The 19,874-nt window shown below is 46.2% G+C and overlaps 2 non-coding genes and 1 pseudogene across 2 annotated transcripts; 2 read left to right on the top strand and 1 right to left on the bottom strand.

The window, feature by feature from the left end:
• Positions 1 to 35: 35 nt before the first annotated feature.
• On the top strand, positions 36 to 4,993 carry LOC123637478 (annotated as a pseudogene).
• On the top strand, positions 3,047 to 3,154 carry LOC123637548. The gene has a single exon (XR_006734917.1). It is a non-coding gene; the product is annotated as a U6 spliceosomal RNA (small nuclear RNA).
• Positions 4,334 to 4,440, bottom strand: LOC123637543. The gene has a single exon (XR_006734912.1). It is a non-coding gene; the product is annotated as a U6 spliceosomal RNA (small nuclear RNA).
• Positions 4,994 to 19,874: the final 14,881 nt, after the last annotated feature.

Here is a 19,874-nt window from a genome sequence, read left to right as displayed (position 1 = left end):
GATTCTTGGCATCTAGACTCCCTTGTGCCCTCACTATGCCAGCAGCAACTATAGATCACAGCCAAAGAAATTGTGAAGTTCGGGCTTGCAACCTGGGTGAAGACGTGAAGAAAATCTGTCAAGTTATTTGAAAATAGAATTACATTGCTAGGGACACCGAGTTTCCAGGCGTGGTGTGAGACCTCTTGGAGAATTCAGGAGCGATGCTATCAGTACCGACGACTGCAATGTAATGTAGACTTGTTACAGGCAATTCAGCTGGGACTGACAGCTACGAGCGAGCAAGGGCAACACCCTCCAGGAACTTCAACTTGGCAGTTTAATTTCAAATTACATTTGACAGAGGACATGTAAGCCCAGGACTCTATAGAGCTACTAACAACATCTGGTATCCAGTTTGAAAACCATGAGGAGGAAGAAATTTAGAGCCAGTACCTTGCAGAACCGCTCATGACTTCGGGAGTGCTCGTCTGTGAGGGGTCCCGACCAACTCTGGCTTGTCTGAAGAACTCGTCTCCTCGAGATCCTTCGATTGTTTTTTCCTGTTCTTTATGATGTGAAGTTTCTCATGGAGAGCTGCAAAAATCTCAAAGGTGGATTACAGGAAGTTGCTGAACAGTTAGAACTGGAACGGATAGGACCACAACATCAGGCAGGATCTGATTCACTGCTCACAGGAATGGCCTTTTTCAAAAGGAGAGGAATGTTCTCCGATGCCATATACCGTGGTCACTTGAAAGGCCTTGGTTCTGGCTCATGCTGTGTGCAGCGTGGCACAGGGACACATAGGAAGAAGACACCAACAAGCAGTCATGGCATGAGATAGTCCTTTTATTTTTTTTATTTTTGAGACAGAGTCTCACTCTGTTGCCCAGGCTAGAGTGCCGTGGCGTCAGTCTAGCTCACAGCAACCTCAAACTCCTGGGCTCAAGCAATCCTCCTGCCTCAGCCTCCTGAGTAGCTGGGACTACAGGCATGTGCCACCATGCCTGGCTAATTTTTTTCTATATATATTTTTAGCTGTCCAGATCATTTCTTTCTACTTTTAGTAGAGACGGGGTCTCGCTCTTGCTCAGGTTGGTCTCGAACTCCTGACCTTGAGCGATCCGCCCGCCTCGGCCTTCCAGAGTGCTAGGATTACAGGCGTGAACCACCGCACCCAGACCTTTTATTTTTATTTTATTTAAGTTGCACAAGTTTTATCTCTGGTTGAATCCTTGAACCATAGACAATACCTTTCTTTTTTCCTTTTCATAGCCCATTATATTTTCTGCCTTTCAGTACTAAGTCTGACCGTTCTTATGTCAGCTCTTTTTTTTTTTGAGATAGGGTTTCACTCTGTCACCCAGGCTGGAATACAGTGGTGCAAACACAGCTCACTGCAGCCTTGAACTCCTGGGCTCAAGGGATCCTCCTGCTTCAGCCTCCCAAGCAGCTGGGATTATAGAGGTGCACCACCACGTCCAGCTAATTTTTTATTTTTTGGTAGAGTTGGGGTCTTGCTCTTGCTCAGCTATTCTCGAACTCCTGGCCTAAAGCAAGCCTTCCACTTTAGCCTCGCAAAGTGCTAGGATTACAGGCATGAGCCAGTGCACTGGGCTGGCCTTAACTTAATATGCTTGTTAGCAAGGATATGTAATAGAGTGGGGAAAGCTATGTCATGTTGAATATTTTGACAATCTTTACCTACTTAAACTTGGTTTACTTGTCTCTATTCCTAAATTAACTAGCACTGACTGTCATTTATTTCCCCATTTCAAGTCTCTCCCTTCTATTCTGCAGGAGTTTTAGCTGTTTGAGATTATGGACCATCAATTTTGCACTTCAGAGAGTAATTCTGACTCAAATCCTCTGCTTTATCAGAAATTTTGGGTTTTCTTGTTCTTAGCTGGAAGAATGACCATCTGCCAACTTTATGCAGTAATCACCAACTGGTATTTGACCCACAGAATAAAGCACATTCATTGTGCAAACTGTTGACTCAGCAAGACTAACAGAAAAAGACAAGAAACTACTGAGGAGCTCAGTAACTGCTGTGTCTGTAGATAGTGTTTCACCTTCCAAGACATGTAGTGTCTGCTAGTTTGTAATTGGCATGGGGAGGCTGCTCTGTGACTGAGGGATTTTCAAATCAGTTTTACATTCTTCAGGAAAATTCCTGTGGGACTGGTTGTTTAGTATCTGCCAGGAAACTGGTACTCAAGATGGTGAGTTATTTTACGACAGCACACTTTCCTTGATCTACTTCTTTTTAGTCTATTACTACTTACCTTGCTTTCTCTCTTAGTAGCCATACTTACGATGCTCTCGATTTGTTGATTACATACATCAATTTTATTAAAATCCAAAGATAACAAGTCTTTAGGTATATTTTGTACCAAATTAAATTAGAAGACAAAAATTGTGCTCTCATAGTTGCTCCAAAGATTAATAAGTGAAAAATTTTTTAAAAGAGGAAAAAAATCAAGAGTTTTTTTCTCATTAGTATTGTGGTGAGTAAAAATAATAAAAAAAATCAAGAGATTTGGTACAAAACAACAAAATACTCTCTCTATATACTTTTTTCCCAGATATATCTAGCTGATAAAATTACCTGATGAGTATAATGCTTGTTTATTTTATTGTGTATACCTTTGCAATCTGTTTTATATATATTGACAAAAGAGATTGTGAAATATTTAGCCATACAAAATATGTGATCAGACTAGAGCGTGTGTAGAAGGCTTTTTTTTTTTTTAAAGCCAGTCAAAAAATTTAGCAGTGAGGGGTTGAGTATCAACTTCAGTGACGCTAATGTTAATAAGTTCTGATAACCCTCTACCATCAGACCAGCCAAGGACGACTTTTTGGTAATCATTCAACTCTATCCTGAAATGATAAACTACAAGTTATAGAGTGTGTTATCTACACTTCAATCAGTAATATTAGCAAATCTCCAAATGTCAGCCACTTTGGTTTGTTTCCCTTATACATTCTTTATTCATGATATGATAACGCTGGGTGGTCCTTTTTAAACAAAACATTATTTACAAAATAGAGGATTATCGTGCTTGCTTCGGCAGCACATGTACTAAAATTGTGAATGATACAGAGAAGATTAGCATGGCCCCTGCGCAAGGATGACACGCAAATTCGTGAAGCGTTCCATATTTTTAAATTATATAAAAAAAAACACAAAATAGAGGATATCATTTGGTTTTAAAGATTTTGTAAATAAAGGCTTCAGAGATGTTTTCTTAAGAAAGAATTTAGAAAACTTGCTTTTTTCATTCTCACATTTAATGAAATAAAATTATTCAAGCTCTTCACATACACTTTGACAGTTTCTTTCTTTCCTTCCTTCCTTCCTTCCTTCCTTCCTTCCTTCCTTCCTTCCTTCCTTCCTTCCTTTCTTTCTTTCTTTCTTTCTTTTTTTGAGACAGGGTTTCACTCTGTCACCCATGCTAGAGTGCAGTAGTATCGTCATAGCTCACTGCAACCTCAAACTCCTGGGCTCAGGTGATCCTCCCGCCTTAGACTCCTGAGTAGCTGGGACTACAGGTGTACACTATCACGCCTGGCTAAAGTTTCCTTTTTATTAGAACTTTTGAACCACATAATGTTGAATTTGTTCAATAATGTTTAACTTTTAGAGCTGTACCCTATGACTATAAAAAACTACTCTAAGATAAACATTCCAGCAGGAAAAATTACCCTTTTCATTGAGAGTCTAAAACTTTGTAGCCCTTAAACTCTCTGGTCCCACTGTAAGTGATTTTTAATAAAATGAGGTTTCTTAGAAACTCAATTATTGCAATACAACAGAACAAACCATTCTTAGTAGCTGACAGAATGTCCCCTGAGTACGGTAAGATACAAAACTGCAAATATGGTTTGATCCAAAAATATGATGAAAATGTAGCAGTCTAGATACAAAGAAAAACAGGAAAAGACATACCAGAAGATAAACAATCATCTGTCAATTGTGGTTATTATGCATATCATTGTTTTATTTTTCATGCTTTTCTATATTTTGAAGTTTTCTATAACCAATATGAGTTAATTTTTATGATGAGGAAAAAAGAACAAGTTATAAAAATATATGCCTGAAGTTTACAAGATGCAGTTAGATCAGGGGTCACAAACTGAAACACTTCCATGTAACATAAACGACAGAAGTGGACCAATTATAATCTAAAGTATAGTAGGGGACTGTAGCAAATTGAGGAAGTTTGCCTAATCCAAGCAGGGCAGCCGATTATTGTCATGTAGGAATGTGAGCCTGGTGTTATCAAATTCTCTGATTCTGGACATTTATATAAAAATTCACCCTGCCCTTTTTTCTTTTTTTTTTTTAAATATGGAACGCTTCACGAATTTGCGTGTCATCCTTGCACAGGGGCCATGCTAATCTTCTCTGTATCGTTCCAATTTTAGTATATGTGCTGCCAAAGAGAGCACCTTGCCCTTTTTTCTTAAACAGTGAAAATCAAATAAAATCCATGTTCCAGTTTGCCTTCTTCCTCTCTGATCGCTAAGTTAGATAAGGTTTTTGTTCTCTCTGACCTGGTACTCAAACTTTTGGCTTTTACTGCCAAACTATAGATTTTAGTTGCCTTGTTCCTCTTCAATCTCGCCAGTCTTTTTGTTATTTTGTTTCAACATCAGCAGCTAGGTAAGTATTTCCCAAAGTATATTTCGTGGAACAAAAGACCCATGAGATGCTTTGTGAAAACAAAGAGGGAGGGTTCCGTGGTTCAATGTATTTGAGAAACACTGCTTTATATTTCCCACCCAGAGATTCACAGCATCCATTGGTGCTTTAAAGCAGTGGTCCCCAACCTTTTTGGCACCCGGGACAGGTTTCATGGAAGACAATTTTTTCATGGATGGTGGGGAGTGGGGGGAGGTGGAGCTCAGGTGGTGACGTGTGGCCTGTTCTTCACAGGCCGTGGGCTGGTACCTGGCCGCAGCCTGGGGGGTTGGGGAACACAGCTTTGAAGTCCTGCAGTAAACTTTGCTTAGTCTAGTCTTTTCCAAGTTCATTTGGCCACACAGAACCCTTTGGGGGCATAATTTCTGTCAAATGTTACTGCTACAGAAGTGACGAACCATGGAACACAGTTTGAGTAACACAGATCTAGGTTATTTAGCATTCTAGGTAAAGAAAATAATCTAAGCTACATGGACATCAAGTCTTTTTTTCTGGATGAGGAGATGCTTAGGGTGTCACAAAAGAATGAGCAGAAATTGAATGAAATGTTGAACGTGTGTATTCTGACAGGTCCACATGCCACATAGTGACTACTGGCGTCATCTTCAAAGTCAGGCTTCCTGGATTCCAAGGCCAGGAACCGTTTCTTAGTGGTATGACCTTGGGCAAGTGCTTAACTTCACTGTGCTGCAGGTTCCTCGGTATGAAATGGAGTTGTGCAAAAAATAAATGAATTGCATAAAATGCAGAAAAAATCCTGCGATATTGCAGGTGCTCAATAAGCATTAGTTATTATCATACTCATCTGCTGGCCACATGTTTAGTGCATTGATAATAATAATGGCTATATTAATATAATTATGTTTTATTTTTTTATTTTTTTAAATTATTATTATTATTATTTTTTTTTTTTGAGACAGTGTCTTGCTCTGTTGCCTGGGCTAGAGTGCCGTGGGGCCAGCCTAGCTCACAGCAACCTCAAACTCCTGGGCTCAAGCAATCCTCCTGCCTCAGCCCCTCGAGTAGCTGGGACTACAGGCATGCGCCACCATGCCCAGCTAATTTTTCTATATACATTTTTAGCTGTCCATATAATTTCTTTCTATTTTTAGTAGAGATGGGGTCTCGCACTTACTCAGGCTGGTCTTGAACTCCTGAGCTCAAATGATCCTCCCACCTCAGCCTCCCAGAGTGCTGGGATTACAGGCGTGAACCACCACACCCGGCCTAATATAATTATGTTTTAATAGCTAACATGTATTGAGTGCTTACTACATGTCAGGAACTGTACTAAATAGATTAGCTCCTCACGACAGCTATATGGGGTAGACATTATTATCGTTACCATTGTATTCATGAGAACAAGGCATGGAGAGTTGATAGAACTTGCCCTAGACTAAAGAGCTAGCATTGGTAGAGCCGGAATAAAACCCCGCTGGTCAGACGTGAATGCCCACATCATAACTGCTACATTCTCCTTCCTCCAAGGCCCAAGTCTTCAAACTTTAGAACAGCAAGATGCCTTGAAGATGAGCTAGAGGAATTCACTGGTACCTCCATTTAACTGATGCAGAAAGGCCCAGAGGGGTCGGATGACCCACCTGAGGTCAAGTAGACTCTACAGAACTGGAATTGAAGGAAAGGAAAGAGAGGAGGAAGAAGGACCAGGAGAGAGGGATCCAGAGAGGAGCAAGAAGGATGAGAACAAGACATCTGTATCAGCCACAAAGGGGATCAGAATATGCCACCCTAAATAAAATACGCCACTTTGGCATGAGGATTACTTTGAGCTCAAAGCAATTAAGAAATAGCAGATGCAGGAAAAGCTGTCCACCATCCTGCTTTGTATCTAAAGGCAGGGCATGGATCTCCTTTTGTGAAGGTGCCCCTCCTCTCCTCTCCTCTTCTCTCCTGTACCAGGAAGAGGAAACACCTCTTATCGCTGGAGACAGCACTGACTCGAGCCTGCATAAACAAACCCTACTGAACTGACCCTTGTCTTCCATTAGTTTCTCCCATATATTTACCTTGCCAGAATTTACCTCCCCTAGAAGCCCAAACCCTTTTCCTTTGTCTTGTCACTTCACAAATTCATCACTCTTTGTTAAAACAATATATAAGTTCTCAGGCCCACGTAGTTCTTTGGGTTTTCACTTCCTTTTCTATGAGACTCTGGTGTACACATAAAAATTAAAATATTAACATCAAATAAAATTTATATGTCTTTTCTCCTGCTAATCTGTCATTTGTCAATTTAATTTGCAGGGCCTTATTACAGAACCTAAAAGAGTAGAGAGAAAAGTTTTGTCCTCCCCTATGGTCACACCCAGTTGGAAAAGCCTATTAGCTATCCATGAGAATGGTCAAAAAAGAAATTGGGTCCTCAAAGCTGGAGCTCAGGTGCCAGCTTGAGTCTGGAGGTACATCTCCTGTCCTGATCACCTACACTGCCAGACGCGTCTTCTATCTTGGGAGCCATCAGACACTAAGCTTCCCTCACCCGTCACATCCTATGGACTCTCCAAGTCCTACAGACCCTCTCTCAATGTCTCTCCAGCTTACCCACTTTTCTCCACCCTCTGTCACCAGCCAGACAGGTCCATCATTCTCTCTCCCATGGATGCCTATACCAGCCTTCAACTTGGTCTCCCTGACACCAGCCTTGCCCCTTACAATCTATCCTCCATGCTATAGCTCGAACATATCAGATCATGTCCTTCCTCTGCTTCAATGCCCTTCCTTTGCTGCAAACTCTGGGCTTACCAACATCCTCATTGGCCCCCAGTTAGCTCCCATCTCACGCCTTCCAGCTACACCCCACAACTTGTACTTTCTCTCCCTTCTCCTGGCTTTGGCATCTACTGTTTCCTCTGCTTGGAGTACTCTGTGTTCCTCCCATCCTCTTCTCCCCACTAATTCCCATTTGTGCTTTGCGTCTTCCTCTGGAGACCCCTTCCTGGCCTTCACTTCTGAGCCAGTCCCCTCCAAGGGTCCCCATAGCACCTTGAACTTACCCTCATCAAAGCACTCATCATTTTGCATTATAATTACCTTCACTCATCCATCTCCCCTCAACAGCATAGAGCAAATTGAGAGCAGGGCACATAGTAGGTGAGCAAGAAATCATTCTTGAATGAATTAGTGAATGAACAGGCAATTCATACTAACTTATACCCTTGCATTTTAGATTGTTGTCACCCTGACTTCACTCTGCAATTACTGGTTTTATTAGATGGCATCAGTTGTGTGTGTTCAGTGTGAGCACCAGCTACATATCTAAGTCAAGATCACTCATGTCCAACCTTCTTAGAATGTGCTATCTGTAACATTTCTACCCAATTTTATGTATAGCTGTTTGGCTCATGTTACATGGTTCCAGGGAAAAAAAAATCTTTCCACGTTCGAGTTCTGGGCTCCCAGCTTCTAGCTGGACCACATGGTTGGTGTACACTGTCTGGTGCCAGGGAGAGGAGAAACTGGTTTGCTCACTCACATGAGACGTATTCACGGAAAACTGACTCTGCAGCCAGGAAGACAAGGCGGGTGTTGTGTCTGTCCATCTGGGGCAGTTTCAACAAAGAAACCTGAAAACCAGCCACTCTTGGCAGCTTCACCTGACAAAGCTGGATGCCCCAAACCATGTCTAGACACCCTGGCCTCAGATACTCTCATATCAGACACCATGGGCACAGGGAACGAGAATTTGGGTCACCAGATAAAAACACAGGACACCTGGTTAAATTTGAATTTCAGATAAACAACAAATAAATTTTTAGTATGAATATATCCTACATATTGCAATGGGACACATTTATATTAAAAAATTACTTACCGTTTGTCTGAAATTCAAATTTAATTCGGCATCTTGGTTTTTGGTTTTTTTCTGTATGTGGCAATGCTAAATGAGGATGCAGGTTGGGAGTCTGAAAGAACATGCTTCAAATGTCACCTCAACTGATTAAAACAAAAAAGGAAAGAACACGCTTTCTCAGCAGGCATCCCCACTGCTAGACTGCCCAGCGACAACGGACCAATTCCAGGGCGAGGGGAGAGGGATCTGAGCAGTCAGAAGGCTGTCTCCACTCAAAGGACAAGACTGTGTCGTTGGGGGCAGCAGGCAGAACAGTTGCCAACCTCCGCTGCATGTTAGAATCACCTGGGTAGCTTTTAGGACGTCTCAAAACACAGGCCACATCTAGATCTGCTAAAACAGAATCCCTAGGGCTGGGGCTGGGATACAGCCTTCGGTATTTTTTTCAAGCTCCTTAGGCGACCTCCTGTCGCCAAGGTTGAGAACCACCGCTCCGGGACCACTTTCTTCCCTTCCCACAAGTCGCATGCTAATCATCCTCCCCCTTCACGGAGGTGTAAGCTGTCATTCAACTAGCAAGTCGTTCCAGGAGGCTCCAATCAATGTGGTCTGGTGCCAGAGAGTTGGAGCCACAAGTCCCCACTTGGCCCACACCGGCTGTGGGTCTTTGAGCAAGCGGCAGCTCAGGGAGCCTCAGTCTCCAGTTTGCCAAACAGAACCACTAGCGTGGTGCTAATGATGCCTGGCCAGCCAGCTCGGCAGAGCGGGAGGAGGTTGGGAGTTAGGCAAAACACAAGAAGGTCACTTCAAACGTCTGGTGAGCTCTAAATCACCGTGGAAATGTCAATTATTAGCGTGCTGACAACCTGCTGGGCCCAGGGACAGATCTCAGACTTAGGATTCAGGAAGATCTAAATCGGAATGCGAATCTGCTTGTTAACAAGATCCCCAGGTGATACGTGGGAACACTCAAGTTTGAAAAGCACTTGGGATGCAGATTTGGGTTCAGCCGGCCCGAGCTGGGCCTGAGAACATGCACTCCCAGCAGGTTTTCAAGTGGCGCCGTGCTGTGCATCGTGGGCCACACGCGAGGGTTTAGAACAGAGGTTCTCGGCGCCGGCTGTCCACTAGGGTCACATAAGAGGCCACATCTGACCGTACTCCATGCTGATTGAATCAGAATCTGACGTGGCCCCAAGCACGAGCATTTTAGACAGCTCCCCGGGTGCAGCTAGAGCATGGATAGCAGAGGCACATCTGTCTTCCAGATCCCTGGAAAACCTCGCTCAAAACCTTGCAAGCAAACATAGCTCCTCTCTTGGCCGTGTTCCCCGTATCTAACTACTGTGGGGTCCCACTGCTTGTTGCTTTGTGACAGCCCTACAGCCACCTTCTTTTCCATTGCTGCTGCCGAGCCCTAGAATAGGTCCCGTCTGGGAAGCCCCCAGCCTAAACCAGGACCTGGACAATGACCCCTGGCCCCCTGGCATTGGGAAATGCTTCACAGTTCCCTCACCCCTCCTGTCATTCAGGGACTGTGCTAATCTTGCAGGAGGCATCTAGTCATAGCAGCTCTCATGCTTATGACTATTACAAGTGACATTCCACGGGCTTCGTCGCTCCTAAATCCCTTCCTGGTGCCTAACTGCCAGTTACTGATGAACACACGCGGCTCCTCAGCCAGCCAGGCTGAGACACGGGCTACGCCCACATTTCTGATCCTAAGTCTCCTTCCTGCACCTCCTCCTTCTAGGACTGCAACGTGGCAAGAACAGTCGCCTCCTCCACTGGGACTTCTAATTAGTATGCGGAAAGAGTGCTTTGTGATCCACAGATGAAAGGCCACTCTCTGTGCAATGTCATTATAATAATTAGAGTTTCCTCATCTGTAAAATGGACTTTAATGAGGCTCCTTGTTTGCAGAGCTCCTGAGATGAAAAGGCTTGAGACTGGCAGGATGCCGACCGTCCCTCTGACCGACACAGGCCCTGCTGTCAGCCACGTGGGCCCTGCTGACCAGACAGGAGCACAGCCCGGGGCGGGCAGAGCTGGGGTGAGGATGGAGAGAGGGAAGGAAGGGTTAGGGATTAAAAAAAGAGGTTGTTTTCATTCCCAGGGTGGACAGATAAGATCCCAGCCTGAGGTCAGGAAGAGACCACGAGTCTCTATCCTACATCCCAAGAATTTGTTAAACCAAAACTCAAACTAGTTATCACTCAGGTGATATTGCTGTTGTTTTTCAATCCGTGCCCTGTTTGTTTAGCCCTCAGGGTTCCAGAAGCCCAGCTTGGACAAGAGGCAGGAAGGGGCTGGGCAGGGGCACACAGCACCCCCCACTTCAAACCAAACCGCTCCTAGGGACCTGTTTTTACATTAGATTTCCTTACAAGATCTCATTTGAAAAGAAGGTTTTGATGGCTTACAAGTGTTTGCAAAACACAGGTTGGGGACAGGAATGAAAACAGAAATGAAAAGGGCTCTCCCAAGGTCAGAACAGCATACTGGTAAGAAACACAGATTTAGGGACAGATGACCTGGCTCTGAGCTGTGTGATCTTGGGTAAGTTGCTTCACATCTCTGTGCTGTTTCCTGGACCACAAACCATGGGTAATAGTAGTAGCTGCCTCCTAGGGCTACTGTGAGGATTGCATGAGATTATACTCGTAAAATGTGGGGAGCTGTGCCTGGCACGTGTGAGGGTTCTGATGTGCCTGCCATCGTCACCGGGAGCCCCTGTTTCCCTTGCCATGTTTGGGTGCAGTGCCTGCCACATCCGGATACTTCTTTATGGAATCTTCTCAACGACCCTCTAAACTATATGTTGACCCATTGTACAGATAAGGACATGAAGGCCTGGGGAGGTGAGTGGAAGCATCAGAGGTCTCCAAGCCCACGGCTTCCTGCTGCAGCTCCCAAGACCAGAGGCGAGGGGTCATTTCTCAGGTGGGTGCTGTCCCCCAGGTTGTCCCTTACCCACACTCTGGCCTTCTCCACCACTCTGTCCACCGTGGCACGCGGCCAGCGCAAGGGATGAGCTCATCTGCCTCCCAAACAGCAGCAGCAGAAGCCCCTACAGTGACCTCTGGGGACTGCAGACTGGCCCAGTGCCAAGGGGCCCTGGTAGCCAGGAACGAGTTCAAAGTTTCTTTAAGCCATGCCCGTTCCCTCCAGGTTAACGTTGCTCCAAGGTGGTCTGTAGATCTTCTGTTTCAGAACACCCAGGTGCTCTCAGTAAAATGCAGATTTCTTGGCCCCCAAAGTATTAAGTTCCAATCTCTAGGGAAGAGGCTCAGCTATCTGAATGTAACAAGCACCCGGGTTCTGATGTTCCAGAGGTAGAGACCCCCGTGTGCAGGCCCTGCGCAGCACCGGGGAAGGATGGGCTTGTTCATTTGACCTTCTCCCCAGATCTCTAGACGCAGGCTGGGCCCCTCTCCCAGAACCCTGCCCAGAGTAGTGAGACCATTCCTGGTTGGGGCCGAAACTCACCTCGCATTGCAAAATTCTGCCTGATAGGAGACATTCGGCCCCCATGAGAGTCCCCTGAGCCAAGCTGCCCACTGCATCAGCCTGTCCTGGGTTCGGGTCTTGCCTCCAAATCTTCTCCTATGTGTGATTTTTTTCTCTGTCTTCTCCTCCCTTTTGCCAGACCCTCTTCTCCAATCCCTCCTACCCTGTCTCCCCTAACTGCCCTTTTCTCATCTGGAAATGTAGGGGCTGCTCTTATATTTCTCTGAGATCCTTTCTTGCAAAATATTTAAGGGGCCAGTAACTGCTGGCTCCTTTTCTAGATGTGGCAACCCCTCCCTGCCAACACTCCTTCTCAAGAAGTGACGATTGACGGCCCCAGGCAGGTACCAGAGGGAGATGTGTGCACCCAGGGGGTTCCAATGTCTGGGCAAGAATAGCCAGGGACCACCAGGGACTAGATTGTGGCTCTCTTCCCCCCAAGAGGGTAGTGTGACCCAGCCAAACAGAGGAACGCTGAGGTGGGCCTGAGAAGGTAATCCCAAAGAAAGTGTGAGAATACAAGATCCGAGAGGAGGGCGTGGTGGTGCATGCCTATACTCCCAGCTGCCCCCACAGGCTGAGGAGGGAGGCTTGCTTGAGCCCAGGAGTTTAAGGCCAGCCTGGGCAACATAGTGAGACCCTATCTCAGAAAAAAAAAAAACAAAAGATCTGAGAGGAATTTTGTTGTGAGGTGTTTTATAAAAAGAAAAAGATGTGAAAGTGATCTTCCTCTAGTAATGTTTTGTATATGTCCTGGCTTTAAGATGATGGAAGGATGTGATCCAATTTAATACAGGCACAACCCTGGAGGCTTCTTGAGGAATAAGCAGGAAGCAGTGGAATAGAGTAAGGGCCTGAGCCCCCTGGATCCACCTGGGGCTCAATGCAGGCCCATGGCAAGCTGTGTGGCCTTGGGCAAGTTACTTGATCTCTCTGAGCCTCCTTGTCCCCATTTGTAAAACCACATGGGTTTACGGTGAAGACCAAATGAAATCATGAGTGTGGTATGCTTAGCACGGTTGAGTGGCCCGTAACACATCCACGGGCCGTGACTCCCTGTCTTTCCGGATAGCTCAAAACTCAAGGTACAAGGGAGTATAAGACTTCTAGATCTGCAGTGAGCTATGATGTCGCCCCTGTACTCTAGCCCGGGCGACAGGGCAAGACCCTGTCTCAAAAAAATAAAATAAAATAAAAAATAAAGACTTCCAGATGAAGTCATTAATCAAAAGACAATTGCAGGTTCCCATCTCCAGGTAGGAAGAAGGAAAAGAAGATGTGTGATTATGAATAATGATGATACATTATATACGTTATAAAAATACGTAATAAATAAACGGCTTCCGCCTGGGCCGAGACATTTTCCCAACCAGAGGCAGCTTCGATTGTGTTCAAATGTTCAAACCCAGCCTCACGGGAGGCCCTGTGGAAGGCTGTCCTGCTCTCTACCTGCTGATGTGGAGGAACGTTCAGTAATTTCATCAATAATGATGTCAACCACAACAGCAATGATGCCGCAGCCCAGACCTGGGCTGAATCGTCACCACCCTCTGAAGCAGGTGCCGTGACTCCCTGTCTCCATCTTCAAATCCTGGTGCCGGGAGCCACCTTGCCCAGAGTCACAGAGCAGGTATGCGGCACAGGCAGGACTGAAACCCAGGCCTGAATCGGGACAGGTGTCCAGAGCACTTGATCATGCAACATGCCCAACACCAGCAAAAGGGTCAGAAGGAGAAACACGGCCAGGGAAAGCAGGAAGGAGAGGCGGAAAGAGCCTGGGTGCTCTAAGAACTGCACAGTAAACAGCCACCTCTGAATCACCCGCGCTGGCTCTGAAATAAGAACAGGCAGCACCGGCAACCAGCAAGCGGCCCAGGAGACTTCGAGTCAGGGGCTTGATGGTGGCTTAATCTCTCGCTGACATCCCGCTTTCTCATGTGATCCTTGTGATCTCTGGGACTCTCCAAAGAAGTCAAACTCTTTGCAATCGGATTAAAAGCAAAAGCAAAGTTTGCAGGCTGGGAGGAGGTGGAGCTGGCAAGGCCAGAGGATTAAACCCAAACTCCTGACAGCGACAGCCTGTTTGTGCAGGGCGGTTTGCACGTGGCCCCAGCGTGTGAGGGCTGGAAGGGTAATGTGCGTTCTCGGGTGGTGTCCCCGGGTGTCAGACACACCTCAAGGGCCCTCCTGAGTGGGAAGATGTGAGGGACAGAGCAAACCTGACCGCACGGGGTGACAGCACTGACCCTGCAGTGAGCCCAAGATGCAAATGGTCTGGACAGAAGGGGACACAGTTACCGGGATGGACACGCAGGGGTTGAAAGCAGCCTGGCCAAACTCCACAGAGACCGCAGGAATCAGCAGTGGAGACGGGAGCAAGGACGGAGCCTCTCCTGGTTGACGCAGCCCAGGTGCTGGGGACACACTCGGGCAGCCCCTCTCGCCTCCTCTCGGCACCCGGGGCCTGTTCCTCCAGGCCTTGCTGGAGTAGAGGCTTTTTCTACTATTATGTAGGAACCAGGAGAAAAGAACAGCAACATAAAATCTCCCGCAGTTCTGGAAACCAGAGAAGGAGGGAAGGAAGGAAGGGAGGGAGGGAAGAAGGAAGGAAAAAGGAAGGCCTTAAGTTTAGAAATAAAATCAATCAGCAGTTAGTGTCTACAAAGCAGTGGCTCACGTTGTCTACAGCTTTAACTAGAACGCACAGGCGGCCTCCGTAGCCACAGGCTCCGCATCCTCAGATTCAACCCACAGCAGATCGAAAATATTCAAAAAAATTTTTTTAAATGCAAATAAAAAACAAGAGAGTATAATGGCTATTTACATCACATTACAACTGCATTAGGTATTATAAGTAATCTAGAGATCCGTTAAAGTATACAGGAGAATGTGCATAGGTTATGCCATTTTATATCAGGAACTGGAGCAGGGTTTTGGTATCCTCAGGAATCCTGGCACCAATTCTGCTTCACTAAGCATTTGTGTAGAGCCCCTGAACTACGGTACAGAGGGGCGAGAGGACAGAGAAACTTAAAATTCAAGGCATTTGGTCACCGACAAAAGACTGCTGAATCCCAAACCAGCATAAGGACAGGTTGCTGTGGAGGGGAAAGAGTTAAGGATGGTGTGAATCAATGGAAATTGTGTTTTAGGACAAAGCAAAGAAAGTTCTCCTTAATACACTGGAAGATAAACTTAGAGAAGTCACACACATATATCCAAAACCTCCAGGGGGGGTGGTGGAAGAATATGACAGCAAAACATAGGCCCATAATGACTTATGAGCAGCCTGAGCAAGAGTGAGACTCCGTCTCTATTAAAAAAATAGAAATTAGCTGGACAACTAAAAATATATGCATAAAAAAATTAGCTGGGTGTGGTGGCGCATGCCTGTAGTCCCAGCTACTCGGGAGGCTGAAGCAGAAGGATCGCTTGAGCTCAGGAGTCTGAGGTTGCTGTGAGCTAGGCTGACGCCAGGGCACTCCAGCCCAGGCAACTGAGTGAGACTCTGTCTCAAAAAAATAAATAAATAAAGATGCAGAAATCATAAAGGCCAAGTAAAAAGACCAATAGATTTAAAAAAAAAAAAATGACTTATAAGTGAATCCAGAGAATACCTTCCACTCTGGGAACAAATGCCTCTCCACAAAACAATCCTCAGAGCCACCATCAGAGACTGAGAACAACACACAGCTGCTGAATGGGCACTGGATTTGTTTTTGTTTTTGTTTTTTTTTTTGAGACAGAGTCTCACTCTGTTGCCCAGGCTGGAGTGCCGTGGCGTCAGCCTAGCTCACAGCAACCTCAAACTCCTGGGCTTAAGCGAACCTCCTGCCTCAGCCTCCCGAGTAGCTGGGACTATAGGCATGCGCCACCATGCCCGGCTAATTTTTTCTATATATATATTTTTAGTTGTCCATATAATTTCTTTCTATTTTTAGTAGAGACGGGGTCTCGCTGTTGCTCAGGCTGGTCTCAAACTCCTGAGCTCAAACAATCCACCCGCCTTGGCCTCCCAGAGTGTTAGGATTACAGGCAAGAGCCACACCGTGCCTGGCCCGAGCACTGGATTTGGAGTCAGGTAGCCCCAGGCACAAATTCTAAGTCTGCCTCACTCCCACCTCAATTTGACCTTGTGCAAGTGCTTTTACTTCTCTAAGGCTCCAAGTGTTCTCAGCTGTAAAATAGAGTTCACAGAATTGTACGGGAGAAAAGAGATTCAAATGTTTACTGAGCACCTGTTATGTGCCAAGCCCTGATTAAGCAACAGGGACGTACAGTGAACAAAACACGGGTCTGCCTTCACGGAGCTCACGACCGAAAGGACAAGATGAACAACGAGCACACACACAAACGAAGGCAGAGGACGTCAGACGGTGATGAGAAAGGGGTGAGGGAGTCCGGGGAGGCTGCCGTTTTATTTGGGGTGATCAGAGAAAGCTCCTGCTAAGGAGACATGAGGCAGTGAGTCCCGCAAGTATCTGGGGGAAGAGGCTTCCTAGAAGAAGGAACAGCAGGAACAGGGGTCCTCAGGCAGCAGCCGTCTGTCAAGCTCAAGTAACAAGGGAACCAGTGTGCCTGGATTCAGGGAGCAAAGAGGAGCGCAGAGGTATAAATAGAAGAGGCAATGAAGAAGACCTGGTTTTCACCCTGAGTGAGGTGGAAAGTGCAGGAAAGAACATGCCTGGCTTCTGTTTTGAAAAGATTGCTTTGTCTGGGGCAAGGAGAAGGGCAAGAGCCCCCAAAGAGAGACCAGTCAGAGGCTACTGAGATAATCCAGGGGAGAGATGAAGCTTGCTTGAATGAGTCAGGGGTGGAAATACTGAGATGTGAATGGGATGGGCATATATCTTGAAGGTAGGAGCAGGATTTGTTGGAGGGTTAGCTATGGGTACACAAGAGAAGAGTCAAGGATGATGCCCGTGTATCTGGTCTGAGCACCTGGAAGGATGAAGTTGTCACTCACTGAAATGAGAAAAAACACAGCAGAGAAGAAATTAGGAGCTCAGTGTTGGGAACGCTAAGTTTGAGAAGTCTAATGCATATCCAAGTGGAGATGTTGACTTGACAGTTAGACATATGTACCTGGGGTTCAGGGAGAAGTTTTTAAACCCATGGGTTTGGATGTGCTCCCTGGGACTAGGATAGAGGGGAAGAGAAGAGTTCAAGGACTCCAGGTTTGGAGGTCAGGCAGATGAGGAGAGCAAACGAGACCAGGAGCACCCAGTGGGGTAGAAGCAAACACCAGGTCTCCAAGGGGGCTGTGCTAAGGGCTGGCGAGTTTTGTCCATAAAGGGTCAGTCATATAGTAAATATTTTTGCTTTATGGACTATGTAGTCTCTGTTGCCAACCCTCAACTCTGCCACATAGAACAACAACAGCCAAAGACAATATGGAAGCAAATGGATATGGTTGTGTGTCAATACAGCTTTATTGGATTTGGCCTGCAGGCTGTAGTTTGCCAAACTCCAGTGGATGCTAATGGCTCCTCATGAGCCCTGCAATGTAGAGAGAGAACCGTGGACATGGTGCTCTGGAAACCAAGTGGATGGAGAGTTGCAAGGAGGAGTGACACATGGTATCAAATGCTGCTGACAGTTTGAGTCAGATGAAGAAAAAGAATCAGCCATTTGACTATGGGAACACAGAGATCATTGATGGCCTCAACAAGGACATTTTCACTGGAGTGGTTAAGGGCAAAAGCCCGATCAGACTAGGCCCAAAAGAGCATGGGCATAAACACCTGTTTCGAAGAGTTTTGGTTCTTGGCAAAAAGAAAGTGTTCAGTAAATGGTAATTCCTTTTCTACAATGGATCAATGATACAGTGGTTACTTTTTTTTTTTTTTTTTTTTTTGAGACAGGATCTTGCTCTGTTGCCCAGGCTAGAGTGCAGTGGCATCATCATAGCCCATTGCAACCTCAAACCCCTGGGCTCAAGTGATCCTCCTGCCTCAGTCTCCCAAGCAGCTGGGACTACAATCACATGCCACCATGCCCAGCTAATTTTTCTGAGTTTTGTAGAGACGGGGTTTCACTCTTGCTCAGGCAGGTCTCGACTTCCTAGCCTCAAGGGCTCCTCCCACCTTGGCCTCCCAGAGTGCTAGGGTTACAGGTGTGAGCCACTGCACCGGCCCAGCTGTTACTATTTTATAGAACAGCAGAGTTTACAAGGCATGTGTGTGGTGTTGGGACTCATTCAGTGATGGTACCTGAGCATTTCCATATTGTTTCAAATAACTCATGTTATTTGGATTTTCGAGAAAAACAGAACCTTGGGATCTAGATTAAGTTAGAAGCCATGAAAATATGGTTTGAATGTATGGTGTGGTCCCCAGGCATCATTCAGATGGGCCACTGTATTGCAGACCCCAGACAAGAGGTGCCTACCATTTATTTAGACTCTGCCCCATGATGAAAGAGACTTGAGGCAGATGTCTGCATCACAGAGGCTAAGTCCACACTTGGTCAGAATGTCCCATTCTGAACTCAGCAGCCTGCACAGTCCTGCTGTCTACACGGCCAAGTGAACTTTTCATTAACTGGGGTGAGTTATTGGCATGAGGGTCCATCCAGTGAAAAAGCCTAAATTTATGCCATACTTTGTTTCCCTGGGAGCCAAAACTATTTCATATAAATTACCTCATTGATCTCCAAAGCCCTTGTGTGAGATTTAGAATTATTATTTCTTTTTCATCTTGACACCCAGTCTGTAGGAGGGCAATAAATACTACATTCTGCTGTTTATGATGCAGGACCAAGGGCCATGTCAGTGAACTTCAAATTGCAGCTCTCGCCTCTGAGAGGAGCCCTGAGCGGGGAGATGAGTAGGAGAGGTTTGGCCTAACCGGCTGCACTGGGCAGGTGTCCTGGGCCCACCCAACCTCAGCTCCTGTTTGCTTGCAGGATGATGTTTTCTGTCTTATGGCCCTGCTTCCTTCCGCATGCCCCCTCACCAATTAGACCAAGAAGGGACCCCATCCTCAGAACAGTCACTCTGTTGGCTGACCTGAGGCCTGTGTCTATGTCTGGCATAACACGATGAGCTAGACCAACCCCGTGCCTGTCTTGGGAAAGAGCTCCTCCCCTCGCCACTGCATCAGACGCAAGATGACAGACATGCAGAGAGCCGCATCTCATTGATGGTGCAACTTGCAAGTGAAGATCCATGAATCTCTGGGTGCAAGAGGTCTCTGGCACTCTCTGGGATGCAGATGCCCTATGGCTCTGCTTTCTGGAGGTCTGCACCCTATTGCACTCCTGCTCTTAGCTTTTCATGAGATTCTGACCCTATTATGACTACCCACATAGTCCTGAGACCAGCTCTCTTTCATTGTGAGGGAGCTCCAGGCTCCAGGGGGTCCTTGTTCCTTGTAACCACCATGCCCAACCCCAACCCTGACAAAGCTAGCTCACAGTGGCCAAGGCTTGGGAACCCCAAGTAACAAACTACCCAAGCAGCCCATTGCTCTTAAAGTTCTGCCTGCTTAGAAGAAAACATCATTTGGAGGGGACAGAATGGAGTGCCACAGCAAGGTGGGTGTCATGGTGAGCAGCAGCCAGGGGCTCTTTCTCATTTGTTTTTATTCTCCCCAAAGTTCTGCACTATTCTAAGCCCTCTTTATCTTGTAGACCCAGAGACCACCCTGCCCTGGCTCATCATTTTTTCATTTATTCAGTATTCACTGGGTGCCTATCAGGAGCCCAATGCCCTAGACTGCAGGAATAAATAGGACAAACCCAGCGAGGCTTGGTGGCTCACACCTGCAATCCTAGCACTCTGGGAGGCCAAGGCAGGAGGATCGCTTGAAGTCATGAGTTTGAGACCAGCCTGAGCAAGAGCGAGACCCCATCTCTTCT

Source organism: Lemur catta, chromosome 4 (genome assembly GCF_020740605.2).
Source record: "Lemur catta isolate mLemCat1 chromosome 4, mLemCat1.pri, whole genome shotgun sequence".
NCBI classification, from domain to species: Eukaryota; Metazoa; Chordata; class Mammalia; order Primates; family Lemuridae; genus Lemur; species Lemur catta.
The sequence above is the reverse complement of the archived record's forward strand: the minus strand, read 5'-3'. Positions and strand labels throughout refer to the sequence as shown.